We start from the raw sequence: 20,115 nt of genomic DNA on the forward strand, positions 1-20,115 counted from the left end.
CTGAATCACCCAGGTCCCCTAGATTGTTTATATTTATTTACAATGGGACCTGATTGTCATCATTACTTATATTAAAGCTTCACGAATTCAGGTCAGGAGTAAATGGCGTTTCTGAAATTTTTTTTGTTAGTTTGTTTTATTTATCCAATTAAATCTAAAACATCTTAAAGTAGGAGAAATGTTATTTGGTTTGTAGATTACATTTCCATTTAGTGTTCCAAGGACAGTAGCCCTTTGCTGTGTTGCCCACCATGTTGCTTCCCAGCCATTGATTGTTATTATTTCAGGAGAGGGGTTTGCAATCTTTCCCTTGGCAAAAATCCCAAGAAATTAAAATCTGTCACAGGAAATCAGTAAGGCTAGTGAATCACTAAATAAACCAGCTCACCCTTCAGTCTCTCTAATGAATCAAAAGCGGTTGGGCAAAAAACATCAAGCAGGTACTTCCTCATGACTTTCTGTGTCTGAACAACCAGTTAAGTGATCAATTTTTATCATTTCTCACATCCCAGGAAGGGTCTAGGAAGATCCCTTTGCTCATAAATTGTATTGCATGTACTTTTTTTTTAAAGATGTTATTTATTTATTCATGAGAGACACAGAGGAAATGGCAGAGACACAGGCAGAGGGAGAAGCAGGCTCCCTGCGGCGAGCCCGATGCAGGACTCAATCCCAGGACCCCAAGATCATGACCTGAGCCAAAGGCAGATGCTCAACCACTGAGCCACCCAGGCACCCCTGATTCCATGTACTTTTAATTGTGTCTTTACGTCTCGATTTCTAGTGTCCAAGTAAGGTCGTAGAGCCAAGATTTAAAACAAATTCTGTCTAAGTTCAGAGCCTGAGCTCTTCTACATGTGCCATTCCCTGTTTCAACCCACTGCCTTCCTCCTTTCCTCCTTCCCTCCTTCCTTTCTTCTTTAATCTCCCCCTCCCTTCATTCTTTCTATCGACCTGGGTTTGAAAACAAGCAGTATATTTTACGAATAGGATCTCTATAAAAATCATCGCTCCTCTGATCACTGTGCAACACAATTAAATGTATTCTAGACATGGGGGCTTTTGCTCCAGGATTCACAAAGAAAAGGGAGCAAATAACAAGAAGGAAAATAGTCATTGCCTTAATCAGACTCCTACCCAAGAGAAATGCACAGGTCTTTGAAATTTCAAGGGAAAGTCGCTACCAATGAAAAATTCTCCTATGCAATAAGCTGGTAGAAGAGATTGATGAAAGTAGGTACCCACGATTCATCGCCCTTAGCGATTTAGGTCTCAGCTTTGCATTCACGGAGAAACACTTCCCTGGTTGAGGATATGCTGAGTCAGCTGGCACTTGCTCACACAGCATGCTAAGAACGATCCATGAAAAATAAACTGTCTAGATGTCCCATTAGTAATGTGGAGAATGAGCCTGGTAGAAGAAAGAAGAGGCAAAAACATCTCCTTAAGGTCATTTTGTTCCTAGTTGAAATATACACTTTCAGAGGGGGGAATGGGGAGGGTGGGTACACGGTCAGCAGCGTCCAAGGGCCCGAGGACCCGGATCCTCCAGGGGCTGGTCTCCATCAGGCCTCTACCAGGAACGCTACTCACCAGTCTCACCGATGCCCTGTTCAGGGTAGGTAGGAGTCCTTCCATTTCACAGACGGCAAAACTCAGATGGAAGCTGCTCAGCACACCACCTTCATCAGCCTGTGAGATGCGCATGTGTACAATGAAAAGGGCTCTCTTTGGAAAACATAATATTAAAATCTTTTATATCTGGCAACCCGGTTGGGACCTCTCTCACTTCTGAGAGCTTTTGCTGTATATCTGCTTAATAAACTTCTATCCTCTATCCACAAAAAATTAGAATAGAATAGAATAGAATAGAATAGAATAGAATAGAATAGAATCGAATCTTTTGTATTATACAAGTTTTAGAATTATTTAAAGGTACCGTTCCATGTGCTGGAATGTGATAGGAATCAGGAGCTAAAGATTGGTAATGATTTCTGCCGCCCTTGGGAAAATACGCAGTGACAGAGCAACAAAGAAATAGTTGGTACCAGTGACACTGAGCGACCATAAGAAAACTTTTGTGCTCCAAACTGTTAAATTTTGGTGTGAAATACAATTCCACCTTTTGCCAGCTTCTACTGCCTGTAGCTTCTCTTCTTTGTAAGGAAACACTGTGAGGATACAACAATCTTCTACTTACTGTCTAGTCTTGTGTTCTACCAAGAGAACAGGATCAGAAGTTACTATTTTATGTTATAGGCTTTAGGCCTCCCAATGATAATTTGAACACAGGGTATTTGCGTGTGTGTGCATTTTACAGTCTTGCACACATACAGTTCACACACATGCACACGCTTGAGTTTGCAAATTATATGCCAGGAAAAATGTGGCAGATTAATACTCCTCTCATTTTTCCCATTGGGTCTCTTAATCGATGTTAGATATCATCTGGTCTTTAATGATTCTATATAGGACCTCTGTCTCCAAGCTACATAATCATCGTCGTTACTTTATTAATAATATTAATAGCAGGAATTGGTCTAAAGCTTATTAGGAATCAAGAACTGTGCAGTGATTTTATATTCATTCCACCATTTAAGTACTTACTGGATTTCTTATGTATGATACCCCACATACTCTCGCCATAGTCACAGAGCAGAAAAACAGTAAAGTCTGTCAATAGATGAGCTATAAATATATAATCACTATTTATAGCTTATAAAACCTTTAAAATTCAGCCTACCATAAACGTAGTCATCCATTTTGCTGATAAATATCAACTTTTAAACAAAGCATAAAATAGAGACTTAATTTTCAAATAGGTTTGAATATTAATTTATGAGCACCCTCAACTAATGGCCACAGCCTATCCTGACCTCTTCTATCTCTGCAAAGAAGCTGTGCTTAAATTGCAAATCATTTTTATCAACTCATTAAAACAGACCGTCCATTAAGCAACACTTGGCCTGCCTCCATTCAGTTTGTCCATGTACTTGAACATTAAAGTATCATAGAAATAAATCTGTCTCTGTGACTTCAGAAAGTTTCTCAATATAATGGGAGGAAAGAGATTATTTCTAAAGCTGGGGTTGAAGGTTAGGCTAAAAGTAGAACAGGAGTCTTCTTATTACAAAGATAATTTCTTTTTTTTTTTTGTTGGGGGAAAAATGCTTCAGTGGACACACTGGTTATAAAAATGAGCCCTAGTCTGAGGAAAAAGTTATATTAACATTTAGGAGAAGAAATTTAGGGCAGCCCCAGTGGCTCAGCGGTTTAGTGCCGCCTTCAGCCCAGAGCGTGATCCTGGAGACCCGGATCGAGTCCCACGTCAGGCTCCTTGCATGGAGCCTGCTTCTCCCTCTGCCTGTGTCTCTGCCTCTCTCTCTCTTCTCTGTGTTTCTCATGTATAAATAAATGAAATCTTAAAAAAAAAAAAAAAGGAGAAGAAATTTAGACAAGAAGCATGAGGTTGTCTCTTGCTATTTGCCTCAGTGGAACCATCCCTCATTTTTCTGACAATATCCCCAAATTTTATTTGAGGTCCTCCTTAATTATTTATTTATGTGATCTTGTTGGTACCTCCCTGGGCCTGAAGCAGTGATCCTGGCTTAGGCCATGACCTGCATGATTGTTTTAGTTGGCCATGGTCAGTCAAATAGGAATAAACTTTAGGACTCTTACTGGAAAAGGCATTCTCTCTTTCCCATTGTACTTGAACATAACACCATAGGGACTGCCCTCACATGGAGCCCAAAAGTGTAGCAAGCACAGAGAAACCAGAACCAAACCATGGAAAATGGGGCTGAAAGACCTGCAATCTCCTTGCCTCTATGAGTGCCACTGGACTGTATGCCATGTGACTTTCAGGTCTGAAATATCCGGGGTATTTCACAATGTCTGTATGCCTGGGTTCATGCTTTTCTGTGTCTGTTAACATAACAGCCCTTACATAATAAATAGAAAGAATAGAGACAATCAAATTGATGGTCACCTAGTGTATTTTCCTTTAGAGGACATTCATCATGGGCAGTGAACTTCCATCTACATATTTTGCACAAATAGGGAAGAAGCTCACATCTTCAGAACAATGCTGTGGAGGAAGCTCAGTCCTGATTCAGAAGCCCCGGTTGCCACAAAACTGAAATGCTTGCTTCTGCATTCAGCAGCTATTTATCTGTGTTCTGCGCATAAGTGTCCACTTTCCCTTTTGCCCTCTGGAATAAAAAATGCTTTAGGTGTGTGAAGAGGACAGGAAGAAAGAAGAGGGAGGCAGGAGAGACTGGAAATGCCAGGGTTATGTTAAATTAAATTTCGAAGAAAGCCAATTCCTTTGGAACTCTTTCTTGCCATCAATTTTGCGTTTCCCCTCCGGTCCCCCACCTCCTCCAATTCCCAGGCTTTAAACGGGATGAAGGGTTAAATCTTTTTCTGGTGCAGAAGTATTTATGACTATTTACGTGCATTTAGTCAAGAGAGAAAATGTTTTATTAGCAGACCGCTGTGGAGGAAAATTGATCTGCCTGCTTTATGTGAGAAAGTAAATGTGTCCCTTTAACCTAAAATTGGTGCATCAAACTCTACAAACTCCAATTATCTTGACAAAAATGATTTAACCAACCACAGAACAAGAGGGAGACCAAAGAAAAGGACTCTAGAGGAAGAAAAAGATACTGTCAGGCCTAAGCCTCGGGCGCCTCTCCATGAGAAACCTCCGAAGTGGAACCAAATACCATCCCAGAGGATGGAGTACTCTGGGAGATTTGTGTGCAGGAGAATGCTGTGTTTCACATTTAATAATAATATGTGATCTTTCAGTTTCTGTTGAGCAAAATCCAAGTTTTGTTTTCAGTTCAGTTAGATCATTTCCATTTGCTCGCGAACATAAAATGAGATCTCACATTAAACAACAAACAAACAGACATAAATTCTTCCACCATCCCCATGTTTCCTCAAGAGTGTCTGGGCACCCCTGTAAATAGTTGTGGAATGAGACAAAAATCAATACTATAAATTTGTGAAAGTGTTTACTAGAATTTGGCTGAAAAGCCAATTTATATTCTTGCTTATTTTGATAACATCTCCACCCCCGCTGAGCGCTAGCACTGGTCTGAACAGTATTTACTTACCACAGACCAGCATGACTGTATCCTTCCTTCTCTGAGGAGTTGGAGAACCAGATCTGTTGGAGCTGCAGACCAACCTGAAGTTCAAAATCTGGCCTGAGGATGTGACAGCTGTTTAAAAGTTTGAGTCGATTATCAACAGGAAAACTCAGAATATTCCATACATATGTCCTGAGTTTTTGACTTATCCTAAAGAAACAGTCCCCAAGGTACTGGGAGGCACATTATGGCAAGGCAACAGATTATTGCACGGAGTAGAGATTGCCCTCTGTATACAGGATACGGAGCTGCAAGTAGCCATGCCAGATTTTTACGTTGTGCTAATTTGTTTTATCTCCCTGGTCTCCATAGACACTGAATTCGCCTACGGTTGAGCTACTTGATTATGTCAAATGGAAGCATCATTGTTTTAATCCATCTTGACCACCTCTCTAGCAAATTTCATTAAACAAACAAGCCTGGTGGTGAAGGCTGCACATGGACTTTTAGAGTCTGGGGGAAATTTCAACAGGAATAACATTTTAGTATATCTCTCTCTATCAAAAAAGCCTGGACTTGGACACACAGTGCACCCCCCTCATACCTGTTTATTAGCAAATGAAAGAATGCAAAATTGACAGAACAACAAAGTCTTGGTGACTCTGGTAAAAACGGTTTCCATGCATTATCTCCATGGTGATGTTGGCTTTAGAAGGAGGGTGATTTGTAAATTAATATACCTAAGAGAGAAAGGGAAAAAAGGCATATACACTAACAGAAAAATTAAAAAGGGTTTCATTGGATTTTGTTTTCCAACAGATCCTGCTTTTTGGCAATATTGCTCTCAACCTTGGTGTCTCCTTTTAAAGAGGCCAACCAAAACCATTTCTTCACGCTGGGGCTTCACAATCACATCTGCTTATTGCAGCTGCCACTGCGATTGAGACTTTCATCATATTTTTACCTTTACTAAAAGTACTTTAGGGGAACCTGGGTGGCTCAGTCTGTTAAGCATCTGACTCTTGATTTTGGCTCAGGTCATGATCTTAGGGTCATGAGATCGAACTCCACATCAGGTTCTATGCATGGGGTCTGCTTGGGATTCTCTCTCTCCCTCTTCCACAACTCTTCCCCCCTACTTACTCTCTCTCTCTCAAAAACAAAAACTTGAGATTCCAACAGAGCCTTGGAATCTTGGCTCTTGATTGTTAATATTCATTAGTTCAGAAAATTACCTTTTTTTTCCTTATTTTTGAGTGGAGAGCTAAACAAATGAATTGCATAATAATATCAGGAAGTACACTATGATTTCTTTTTGTAGGCAATATATTTTGAAGTTCCAAGATGATAAGGTTATTTCATGGGACTCCTAAATGCACTTAATCTTGAAATTATGTATATTGATCTTCCACTTTGATAGGCTTCATGAAAATGGGACTGTTTTTCCAAAATTGCTTTCCATTTACTCATACATCAGGAGTTTCTATCTTTCCTTTCTCCAAGCAATCAACATTTAGTCCTTCTCGTTGTTTTCCTCAGGTGCTGTGATTTTTATACCTCAATATTTATGGGATGTTTGGAGCTGAGCTTCTCAAAAATACAATATACATTACTCAATATATTCCCCAAATATGAGCAAGACCTAAAATACAGATAGTTTCATTATGGTTAAAATCCCCAAAGTTCATGTTTTAAAAATATTCGTCAAGGAGTTCTACACAAGCACATACAAAAGGGAAAAAAAAAAGTAAAACAGGTACAACAATTATTCTTTTGCATGAAAATAAATTCACATTAAAATGTCTGTGCCTTGCATAGAATATTTCCAGCTGGAAAGCTACTCTTTCTTAGCATTGTAAAACTCCATAGATTATCCCTTGCTCTTGAACGCCTGTGGGTATATTTATAATAATAGGAGAAGGGAAAGTGTTCTTTGAACAGCAGACTTTCTTCTGGAGCTTGAATTCTGTTAAGCAGTGCCAGCAGCCTCTCCTACAATGATGATTTGCACTTAAGCCATTAGCTTTATAGACTCCCCCAAACACCTTTGGAGACAGAAACCCCATCCTGGGCAGTGTTGTGCTGACATTCTTATGCAGAATGCTTATTAAAAGCATTGTCATGCATTTCCAAGGGACCTTAAAAATAATAAATCTGAACCATCTTGCTACTATTTTCATGAATAAATGCCAGTGTCTGACCTTATCTTTTGGCTCTGCCTGGCAGTAACTTCCCTGCACCTCTGCACTGTGGGTATTGTCAGGGGAAAAGGCTGCAAGGTTTTATTATTTAGAGAATTATTCCATCTTCCTCAGACCTTTTCTAGGATGTATAATTCTACATGGGGATAAATAGAGACTGATAAAACTGGGTCACTTCATAATGTAATTTTTTTTTCCCAAGAGAGGCCAAAAAACAAATTGGGGGACACTGTAAACTTTGAACTCAACATAAGTCGGGAAGAGGATGTTGTAAAAGGGAGGCCAACTGACGATATAAACGATGGCCTGAAAGAGAAGTGAGAATGTCATTATGGGAAGAGCATCACCCATTGCCTTTAGAAGCTCTTCCATCTCTTTATCATGCAGATCTGCAGGGTCTGCTTGATTGTTGCTCTATATATGTTGCTCTGAATACTCTAAATATGAACATAGTGTTCGTGATAGTTAAAGTTTTCAAGTCTGTGCATGATTCATACACTAAAGTAATAAATTGAGGCCTGCCGCAGTTGGTAATGCCATCTGTCTTGGGCATCCAACGAAGGAATGAATGCGTCCATAAGTGAATGAGGACCGTCTCCTTCAGGTAGGCTCCCTTGTTCTCAAAGCGCCCATCTGTACAAAAACAGGGAGACCAGTTCATTCCTGTGGTCAGTTGATTCCAACCCTTCTTTGAAACAATATCACTATCCTTCATAAGTCTTTAATTTATACACATCAACTGTTCAGTATTTCAGATCCTGAGGATTTAATATGTATAAACAAAAGTACAATTTATTTTAAAGATGTTTATTTATTTGACAGAGAGAGCACAAGTAGGGGGAGCTACAGAGGGAGAGGGAGGAGCAGGCTCCCCGCTGAGAAGGGAGCTCAATGCAGGACTTGATCCCAGGACCCCAGGATCATAACTTAAGCCAAAGACAGACTTTCAACCAACTGAGCCACCTAAGGGCCCCCAGAAGTGCAATTTAGGTACCAATTCTTTTCTGTTGTGCACCTATCAAAGTTCGCTCTTGAGTGGCTCTGTCATGTAGGTGTCTGACTCTTGATTTTGGCTCAGGTCATGATCTCAGGGTTATGGATCGAGCCCCACGTCAAGCTCCACACTCAATATGGAGCCTGCTTAAGGTTCTCCCTCTCCTTCTGCCCACCCCCAATTTACACTTATGCATGTACATGCTCTCTCTATCTCTCTCTCAAAAAAAAAATTTCATTTTTGGTGTAAGCTATTTTGCTTTAATTATCTGGAGTTTCTACAACTGTATGTCTCATAAAAAAAAAAAAAACTTCTCACATATATTAGATATAATATACACAGGTGTATAATACATGTAATGTTTATCTTTTAAAGATAATTATTTCAGTCACAAATTTACAGAAGTTTATTCACAAACTTCAGAGGAGGGTCCCCATCGTGAGGTACCCAGAATTTGGGAGGAATGATGGAGCCTAGGAATAAATGGCTCAAGTGTTGTTTTTCAAAGGGCTAGTCCTTGAAATGCCTGCATTCACATTGTTTTGAAAAACTACCTAAAATGCACATTCCCAGGAATTGTCTGTTAGACGTGGTCATTTAGTAGATCTGGATTAGGTTCTGGAGCGCCATAATTTTTTTTCTTTTAAACTTTCTAGGTTATTTGAAGTACTTCCTTCTAAGATTTTTAAACATTACTCTTGAGGTACAGGAAGTGAATGATACTTAGGTCAGATCACTGAGCCAATGGGGAAAAAGAAAGTATGATAAATAAGAATTTGGGGCTCCTGGCTGGCTCAGTCAGAAGAACATGTGACTCTTGATCTCTGGATGGTGAGTTCAAGCCCCACGTGGGGTGTAGAGATTACCTAAATCAATACAACTTAATAAACAAATAAATAAGAATTTAAAACGAAGAAGAAACAAGTTAGGGTTGATTTATGATGGGTAGGAAAATTCGCTGTGTTGAGATCACATCTTTCATCCGCGACAGCTCCCGGGGTGAGAAGTGGTTTGGTTTAGTCACAGAAGCAATCTGAGGTAATGTGATGTGGTGAGACGCTGGGGCTCAAGTTAGGAACTGGTTTAGCTCCAGTCAAGCATGGGATTCTGAGTAAGCCACTTAACTTCTCTGGACCTCAATTTCTCATCTGTAAAGCTGCGTGATGATAATAACTTTTTTCATAGTATTTTTATGGGAACAAGAATAAATCATGCAAGGAAATGTGCTTTGAAGACTGCCAGTAAGTTATATAAGTTCAAGTTCTTACTGCTAAGAAGTAGCTGGTTGTAAGGACCACTTGATGTTAAAGAAGATTGACATTAAAGTAAGGGAACAAGCCTCTTACTTTCTGTTTAGAGCAATGTTGCTATTGTTCCTATTTATTTGAGGTCATGGATCCCTTGGAGAGCACAATTACAGACAGATCCCCTTTCTGAACATTGCCCAGGGGTATGAAAAATTGGAAAAGTTTCAAAGTTTTCAAAGACAGTTTGTGGGTATGAAGGTTTAGTTGAGGAACACTGTCCTCTGTTTTAATTTGCTGCTTTCTTGATTTTTTTTTTTGTTTTTTCTCTGTATCGCTTGAGTGTGAGCTTTGTGAGTTCACGGTCTCTGACCTGCTCTCACCTGCATCAGCAGCACTGATAACAGGGTCTGGCCCTTTGGAGGAGCAGCTCCAAAGCCACGTATGGAACACGAGTGGATTCTGATGCACACAAGCACGGAGCTAGGTCCCCGGAGCTGAGCAGACAAGTGACGCATCTCTTGGTGACTGAACCACCTCCTGGCGGGGAGGCTACAGGTAGATATGCACACAACTGCCAAGCAGTATTGATAAGATGTGTGCCAAAGGTAGGGCAGCCCGGGTGGCTCAGCGGTTTAGCACTGCCTTTGGCCCAGGGTGTGATCCTGGAGACCCGGGATCGAGTCCCACATCGGGCTCCCTGCATGGAGCCTGCTCCTCCCTCTGCCTGTGTCTCTGCCTCTCTCTCTGTGTGTGTCTCTCATGAATGAATAAAATCTAAAAAAAAAAAAAAAAAAAAAAGACATGTGCCAAAGGTGAAGCATGTTGCACTACGGAACATTCCAGAGGAAACGATGGCAAGTGTGGGGGGGGTGACCTTTGAGTAGGGTCTTGCATATGCATTTCAAAAGCAAGGGCCAGAAAGTAAATTTAGGAGTTCTAGGGTGGCTCCAGAGAAGTGTGGGAAAGATGAATACTATGTCAGAAGTTGAAAAACAGCTAGTTTTAAGGTTTGCTAACTCCCATGCCTTGTTGAACCCTCCCCATAGTTTTAAAATGAAAATCTTTACTTAAAAATATAAATCTCTGCCTTTTCTTGAAGAGTAAGAGGTGGCGACACTGCCCCCACCACTGAGGTAGAGCAGAAGCCGAGGCCCCTGATGGGGGCTGTGATGTTAGCCCCCCCTCCTCACCCCTGCCGTGTCACTCATTTATGGGTCATCTTGGTCCACTCAGCCACTGAGTTTTTTTTTTTTTTTTCATGCCACTGAGTTTTGAACCCTGGATCAGAGGCCCAGCGCACACCAGACGTCGAAGGCCTGCATCTTTATGACAGAGACATTTATGGAAAGGCGCCTATGGTAGAAAAATAAACAGGAAGGGTCCTCGTGGGGTAGAGGCTTGCTATGGGAGACCAGTGGTGCCGAAGTCGATGAATTTAGGACAGCTAAATTTGAAAAAAGACGTGATGGGAAACATTCTGTGTAATTAGTATGCATGATTAGGAATTCGATGGTGGTGAGGGAGGTAGACAAGACCATTGTAGGTGACTACCAGAAAGGGGCTGCTGCAAATTATGTTGAGGTGATTGCATTTTGGCTTGTTTTAGGGGTTTTAATCCCTCAATTTCAACGCTTGCATTCATCTCTCATGGACTCAGTTTCTGATACGTCAATCATCATGCTAATTGTCCTCTTCATCAACAAATAAATAAATAAAAGTGCTGGAGATGCTCCTAGCCTGGCTCCCAAGCAAGAGAGAAGACAAGACACAGGAGAAAGATTGAAAACCTGAGCAGCCAGGGCTAGCGGAAGAGAAAGTAATTTGCTTTGACCCAGGCAATAAATCTGCAGGGCAGTAATGACCATCTCTTGACACCGGTAGTGACGTTGATAAAGTGCCCTGTCCCAGGCCGTCGCCCCCCTTCCCCCGAACCACAAAGCTCTCCTGATTGTTCGTGTCACTATTTATGAACGTGTGTCAGAGAGCAGAGATAAAGGGATGATAAAGGTACAATGGGCTCTTTAAGTTAATGTGAGTCCCGATAGAAATCATCACAGATGCCACTCTGCAAACCAAGGCAGGGCACTCTCTCCTGTTTGTGTTTATTTATTTATTATTTTTCTTTTACCTGTGGAAGTGTTCCCCGAACTTGATATTCAGACAATTGTAGAGTTCTTATTGGAAACAAAGGAAAACAAGAGAAGACCTAAGGGTTTATGCAGCTCTCAGCCCCACTGGTGATTCAGCCGAGTGGATGTGGTCACAGGGACGTGATTCATTTTCCTCATTTGGAAATTTTAGGGAAAAATTTCAAACATGAGGGGAAGCAGGTCTTTTCCCTCCTGTCCTGATTTATTATAAGTCTTTCTCTATGTAAGTTGTCAGATGTGGTGTCTCTGATTTTTTATTTAGTTGCATTTTTTTGTCATTTAAAATTAACATGACATTCTTAAAATATAATTTAATGTACATATAAAATTGTTATTAATTATTTAATATGTACAAAAGTCTATTTTGTTCATTTGATTTTATTTCTTTTCAGTCAGCTAGTTAAAAAAGTTTGTTTTTCTCCTCACCTTGATAAATTGTTATATTTATTTATTATTTATTTATTTATTTATTTATTTATTTTATTTATTTACTTTTTAATTGTTTAAAATAGACTCCACACCCAGTGTAGAGCCCAATATAGGACTTGAACTCACCACCCTGAGATCAAGACCCAAGTTGAAGTCAAGAATTGGACGCTTAACCCACTGAACCACCCAGGTGCCCCTAAATTGTTATATTTTAAATAGTTATATAAATATAATAGCTATAAAAGTAACTATATAATATCCTCAATTTTGCCTTTTGGCCTGCAAAGCTCAAAACATTTACTTTCTAGGTCTTTAAGAAAGTTTGCTGACCTGTACTCCCAGCCATTAATTACATCGTAAGAATATTTTTTGTAAAACATCTAGTCTCAAGTTGAAAGCCATTTCATCATTCTATTTGTTTGTTTTCTGTTATAAACACCACAGTGTAAAGTGGATTAGTCCTTCGGTGTACAAGTTTCTTCACTGTATAGGTCAGATTGTAAGATATATACATCTTCAGCTTTGTCAGATGGTGCCAGCTTGTTTTCCCAATGTGTGGCCTCACCAGCAATACCATGGTCACAGGTAAAAGGAGACATTGTGTTTTCTCCACTTCCCTTCCTAAACTTTGCCTTATGTAGCTCCCTGTTTGAGTGTGGAGCAGAGAAATAAAGATAAATAAAATCTCCAATAACTATGTCCTAAGATATTATGCACAGACATAATTTTTAAAAGTAAGTCTCCTCATAGGGTATCCTAGTACTTGATAGATGCAGTTTTATTAAGCTATAATAATAATTGATTAAGTTACCTTAAGAAATACTTTTGTTTTAAACTAAAAAATATTTTGTATTTTATATTCATAATATGTATTTATATATATTCATAATATCCACATGTAAACAATATCTTTGTTGGTGCATGTTTCTTTTTTTGTTTGTTTGTTTTTTGGTGTATGTTTTGTTTTTTTTTAAAAAAAAAACCAAAGGAACATTTTCTAATTATCTGCCAATGTATATGAAATTTTAAGTCACAAAATGAAGTTTTAACAGAAATCGGAGTAGTAGTAACAGCAGTTTGTGCTGAATGAAATATGATTTTTGAGTGTCTCCAAATGTTCAAAGATACAAGAAAGTCTGACAATCAGGTTGCAACCTCTAAAGGTTGTTTGTTCTCTGAGCTGATTTCCAGGACCGTATTCTCACTCTCAGAGAAACTGTACTTCATCATGGAAATGTGAGCCAATCCATCTTGGGGAACAGTGCTTATGTAGATGGCTCTATTTAGAAATACTATTATAAAGCTAACCCAGGAAGTTCAATTTCCCTCCCCAACCAGCATATCTCTGGAATTATTTTCCTTGCAGATCAATGGAACAGAGAATTGAATTGGCTTCTCTTTGTCGGCATTCATACTTCAGGTACCCCCAAGTGCTTTGTGTAATGAAAAACAGCAATGTTGGTGACTTTAATAAAACATTGACAATAATGCTTTCTTTTTCCTGGCATTACTGCAGAAATGGAACTGGTTTGGAGTCAAACAGCATGAGGATAGACTCTTAAGTTAATATATCCAAAAAGCATACATAATTACAGACGTGTCAAAGTTCTGAAACAGTGAACTTTCTGTGATCCAGAGTGATTCAGAAAGTGAAACATCCTTGTTTGTTTTCAGTTATGTATCTATCTCCACCGTATATACTATGAATAATTGAGGAGAGGGACTATACCCTATATTACTATACATTACTTGGCATGTTGATGCCTAATAAACTTGTATTGAAAAAAAATATATGGATAACTTCAATAGATTGAGTGGTTGCCTACATCCCATGACATAATGATGATACCAACACTACATTTTAACTGACTTCCTAAAGTGTGCTAGACACCAGTTATCAATAGTGAAAGGAGTAGTCTCCAATATTTATACCAAAACAATAGTAAATAAGATCCTATTAATCACTAACAAGGTGGTCAGGATTTCAATATATGTCAGTGTCTTCCAGCCTTTGCTCTGAATGTTTTATATATATATATACACAATATATATATTTATATATATACATATATTTATTTTATATTTATATATATACAATATAAAATATTATTGTATATATATATATTTGGTGTGAGATTTGTGGTTTTATAATGGAGATTTGTGGTTTTATAATGTAAATCACTGATAATATAATTGCATACCTGCTATGTCCCATTACTCAGTTACCATTGTTGAGAATAGAAAATAAGGAACATTTGGCCCCTAAATCTCAGAATCTTATAATATGACTATTGACGAAGAGGGTGAATCTTAACTTCCTGAAACAACCAAAAAAAGAGAAAAAATTACTAAGTTAAATCTGTTGCCGCACTTAGAAGAGGTGATATAGGCCAAAGTGGTAAGGGATGAATCAAGGAAAAGACACAGGAGTGAGCATCTGGGTCATCAGGGAAGGGCCAGAGCACACCTGGCAAAATGGGCACTGACGCATTGAGAGACCCCAAAGAATGAAGGTTTCATAGCATCCATTGTGACCTGTGCATTCTTATACCTAGCATCATTCATGCAAGTGGAAACTGGAATGTGCTGTAGGAAGAGGGGATGATGAAAGATGATTATGTGGGTTGCTTTCACCTGATTGCCACTCTTCCATGAGCCAGAGTTCTCACTGTAAAAGCAGGGATGAAGGAAGTAACCTGGCCTCTGAACATACCATGTGTGCCAAACTCCTTTTCAAACTCCACTACTAGTATGTTATTTCTACAACCGTGGTTGTCAGAATTGCACTAGCGCTCTACCCTATAGCCACAGGGAACACTTCCTTCTCTTTCATGTTGTGTCCCTCCCCTCCACTTCCTGCTCATTTCCTTCCATTCCCTTCCCTCCTTGTAAGCCAAAAACCCAATATCAAATATTTGAATGAAGCTATAGACATAGCCTGACTAGAGAGTCTCTAGAACTTAAGGGAGATCTGTGTGTTAGTTGAGCTCTGATGTATACACTCTGTGGCATCGCAGGTAATTTATTAAATTTCCCTAAGCCTCAGCTTCATCAACTGTAAAATGAAATTGGGAATGCCTATATGGCAGAAGGACATTGAATTTAAACTAATTTAGCGCATATGATACCTAATTTATTGCCTTACCGCAGATTAATTGCTCAAAATATTTGACTCTTACTAGAACAACTCCGATTAGGATAGAAATAGGGCAAAATATTTTTGTGAGGAGCTCCTGTGTGTCAGAGGCTCTACATACAATATTATCCTCATTTTCATAATAGCCCAGTGGTCAGGTAACTATTTTTCTTATGAATGAAATACTACAGCTCAGGGAGGTTAAGTGACTTACCTAAAGTTGCGCAGCCAGAGACATTGCTGGGATTTAAACCCAGATCTGTCTGGCTCTGAAAACATGCCGTCATAAAGCATACTACGCTGCCTTCATGATGCCAAAAGTTGGATATAGATTCCAACTAGTCAGATACTTTGCCTACAGTCACTGAGTTAATTAGCAGTGGAGTCTAAATTAGAACACAGTACTCTATCATCAGCCAACAAAATTATAGATTAGTTCAACAGCTAGTTGGATTGTAGACCCTGTTAAAGAACAAGGCTCAGAGGATTGACAAACAGAAAAGGGGCCATGCAAATACTCAGAAACAACATGAGAGTGTTGGCTGTGTTTTGGATCATTCTATTGAATTTCATTTTAAAGGCACTAGAGCAATATTTGTCAGAGACTAGACCTATAAAGATGAATAATTGCTTGAATGGCTCTACTTGAGTAAGAAATACCCAGTCTTCCATTATAGTAACGTGTCCTTGGGGCATGTTCAGCTATGGGAGAAAAGAAGAATTTTCTTTTTCAAACTTAAGGGATACTCCATGTCCCCCAACTGGTAATATACTGGATAATGGAAGAATTGAGCAGTTTGGTGTCTCTGCTGAGTGGCAGGATTCCCCCTCTGAGATCTACAGTCAGCAAAGAAGCCCAACTCTAGCTCCTCCTCTTGTTCCTCCCAGCTTCCTCCTTGCCACCTGCTTCCTCTGTCTCCCCACCTTCGCATCCTTTTCTCCTTCCTCTCCTCCTCCATCCCCTCTATTCTCCTCCTTCCCATTTTCTTCCCTCTCTTCTCTCACCTACTATTCCTCCTCCTCCTTCTTTCCCTCTCTGATCTTCTTATTCTCCTGTCTTCTTTCAACTGCTCTTCTGTATTCTCTTCCTCCACTGTCTCCTCCTCTCCCTCTTCTTCCTTTTGCCTCCCCCTTCTTTCCTTCCTCCCTGTCTCCCTTCCCCCATAATCTGTATATTTCACTACCAATTCATTTTTAATTGAAAGTTCTATTCAGATAATTACAGATGTGCCTGCAACTGTCAGAAACAATGAGACTCTGGTACACTTCATTTAGTTTCCCCAATAGTAATATTTTGTAAAACTATACCCTGTTATCAAAACCAGGATATTGACATTGATGCAGTCCATCAGCCTTAGTTGGATATCCTCAGTTTTACTTACTCATCACTGTGTGTGTGTGTGTGTGTGTGTGTGTGTGCTTATATTTAGTTCTATACAGTTTTATACCTGTGTAGTTTTGTGAATTCACCACAGTCAAGATACTAAGTAGATCCAACACGATGAAGATCCCTCATATTTTCCTTTTATAACCCAAACCATCTTTTTCCTGTCCCAATCCCCACCTCCAATCAACCAGTCATATGCTCTCCAATACATCTGTGTCATTCAAAAATGTCATATATATGGAAATGATTTAGCAGCCATGAAATCACATGTAAGGAACATGATAAGAGGGTCATCAAATATTTGAACTTGTAAACAAGAACGAGGTGATCAGGAGTAACCAAAGATGAGGGCAACATGGACAAGATGAGACTAAAGGAAGCATTCAAACAGTGCATTCGGTGGGCCAGAGAGGTTGGCATGCAGTGAAGCAGGACATCATTAAACAGGATAGATTTCTCCTGCCGGGACACTTACTGGTGGTGTAGAGGAAGTGGCATGGAGCTGAACAATGGGAAAATCATTTTTAACAAGGATGCCTATAGGAAATTGAATATACTAGTAAAAAATGAGTTGAATTGTCCTCCATTCTCTGAGTGGAAAGAAAGCAACTATTGAAGGGAGCTAATTGCTCTGGCAAGAACAGTGACTATAGAGCCAAGCAAATGGATCAAGGTCACCTTACTGGGTTAGCTATTACTCTGGCATTTTACAGTGTGTGTTGGAAGAAGCAAACCTTTCACAGATTTCAATTGATAAAAATTGAAACTAAAGTGAACTCTGAGCAATTGAAGTAATAGGGTCTAAGGAAAAAAAACAGCATATAATAATATACTGCTGAAAAAAGAAATCGAGTCCCAGTGCATGTGACATGGAAGACATGTCAGGCAAGGTCCACAAAGTAGGCTTTCAGAAAAGACTAAACCAGATCTGACCACTTGAGGACAGAGAACATTTTCTCATTCCAGATTTTTATAAGAAGAAAATAGAAATGACATCAGATACTCCCAAACGGTATTTACAATTGTGCATACTCAGGCTTCAAGCCATTTACAGATAGACATTATAGCTAAACATATTGAAGCCCCACTGCAGAGTGGAGGCCCGTTCATTCTAAACATTTTTCCTTTTTTCCCCTGCTTCCATTAAGTCAGGAGTTAATGAGCCGCTTCAAGTATTGTTCATCGATTTAACTGCTTCCATGGGGCCAAGGACATTTTCTTATGTGTTTCCCATTTATCCTCAAAGTCCAGGATAATTTATTTATTCAGTAAATATTTATTGAACACCTAACTCCATGCCAGGCAGTGAGGATACACCATCAAGGCACTGAACAAGAGACTTGGTCCTTTCTTTTGTTGGAACTTAGAGTCTGATGGGGATAATTCTTCATTTAATCAACCAACAAGTATTTAGTGAGTATCTACCATGAGCCAAATTCTGTCTAGACACTGGAGTAGAGCTAACTAAAAAAAAAAAAAAAAAAAAAAAAAAAAAAGGAAGGGAAAGTAACCAAACTGATCATTAAGGATGTGGACAGATGGGTGATATCTAGAATAGATGTGCACAAGGAGATGACTAGCAGTGTCATAGAGCATGGCTGAGTGTTGGTGGAGACCAGAAGTCAGGGAGGCCTCCCAGAAGTAATGACATTTGAGCTGACATCTGCCTGGCAACAGTGAATCAGCCATGCAAAGTCCTGGGCATGGAGGATTACGGACTGATGAAACATTCAACAAATAATTACATATAATTGTTTAATTACCATTATCCCAAGCACCACACTGATTTTTATAAACTGGACTTCTCCCTCTTTGAATTCATATTATTTTCACCATTCATCCTAAATGTCTAAGGTTCTGAAATCACGCAAATGAAAACACTTTACCAGATTTCCCTCTACACAGAATATGTCTCCTGTGCGATTGACAACTTTTGATAGCTCTCCCTCCTAATTCAGGGAGCATTACTTACTGACAGCATTCCAAGGATAAAGCTTGATTTTTACTACTGCCTTGGGGCAAGAGATACTGCTTTTTGCAAAGCTACTTTTAAATTTCTCTAGATTCAAGATATCAAGAAGTGGAATCACAAATAACAGAAAAATATTCAGCAATTGACAATATTATTTCAAAAAAAAATTAAAAGCTATGCTAAATGGATCATAACATGCTCAAATACATGAAAAAAAATTGCTTCAAAACACAGCTGGGGAAAGATGTTTGTTTTTATTAAAAGTTGCTCAAAGGCATCATCAAAACGACAGATTCTTTAACATCTACAAACACAAAGGCCTGAAAAATAACTGCATTGATTTTTTTTTTAACCTGCTGTATTTCATGTATTCTGAAAGCTATTGGTACTCTTAACAAGGGCTTCCTCATATCTGTCGGATTTTATGAATGATCATTTTCTGCTGACTCAATCTGGGAAAATCCCTTTTGCTGAGACAGTCCCTAATGGCCACTTTTATAGTCTCCTTACTTGTTTTATTACTCAAGGGGACTTCCAATTTCTCCAGTCTAAGCACAGAGGATCTCAACAACAAAAATACCTATTGTTGGATTTTCCTGCTAGTCAATATGGATTTTTTTTTTAGATCTTAGGCTTCAAAGAGATTTTCTGGTTCATGTCAGGAGAGCCAGATCATACAGACACAGTATCAGTAGATTGTTGCTTCAACAAAACTGTACCATCCGGTCTTTTGCTTGCATTCATTGTGGCTCCATCCAAAACCCCCCATGTAGAATTCAGACCTTCTAGTCTCCATGCTTAGGGTGTCTGCGTGGTAGATCGAAATGACCACAAATGGAACTTAGATCAGGTTTTCTGAAGATAGTATCTGAGACAAATTCTGATTCATGGAAGGAGAAAATGACAAGAGTGTGAAGGAAGCCAATAGGACAGAAGGAAAAGGTAAATAATAGTAGATGTAGTTTTAGATGATATCTTTCCCCAGCCTGACCCCATAGGAAACTCTGGAAGCATAAGTGGTGCCACAAAGCAATCCCAGCTTGAGAAAAGAGAACTGGGCTTTAACCACTGTAATACCCAGTCATTGGCAGTGGGCCATCCCTGAGGGAAAAAGGTAACCTGTCACGTGTTTCCAGGTCAGGCCCATAGAAGGTCTCCTAGGAAGGGTGTAGCTATGAGCGCCCAACTGTCTTAGCAACTAGGATATGGGAACACCAGTCTGGCAAAGGGGATCCAAGCAGGGAATCGGCAGTGTCTTTACACAACCACAAAACCTTGCCTTTGTTGTTGTCGATGTTGTTGTTTTGTTTTGTTTTTCCTGCCATCAGCCATCCTGGGCTGTGAAGCCAGCCATGTTTCCAAAGCAATTCTCCCTTCCGAGTTAACAGTACCAATTTGTAACAGATTCATTTTAATTCACTCCTCAACAGACTGAGTTAAAGCTGGAAGCATCAAGAAGCTCCAAACAAAAGACATAATTACTGAGGTTGACAACGT

Source organism: Canis lupus, chromosome 24 (assembly GCF_003254725.2).
Source record: "Canis lupus dingo isolate Sandy chromosome 24, ASM325472v2, whole genome shotgun sequence".
In the NCBI taxonomy this organism is placed as follows: Eukaryota; Metazoa; Chordata; class Mammalia; order Carnivora; family Canidae; genus Canis; species Canis lupus.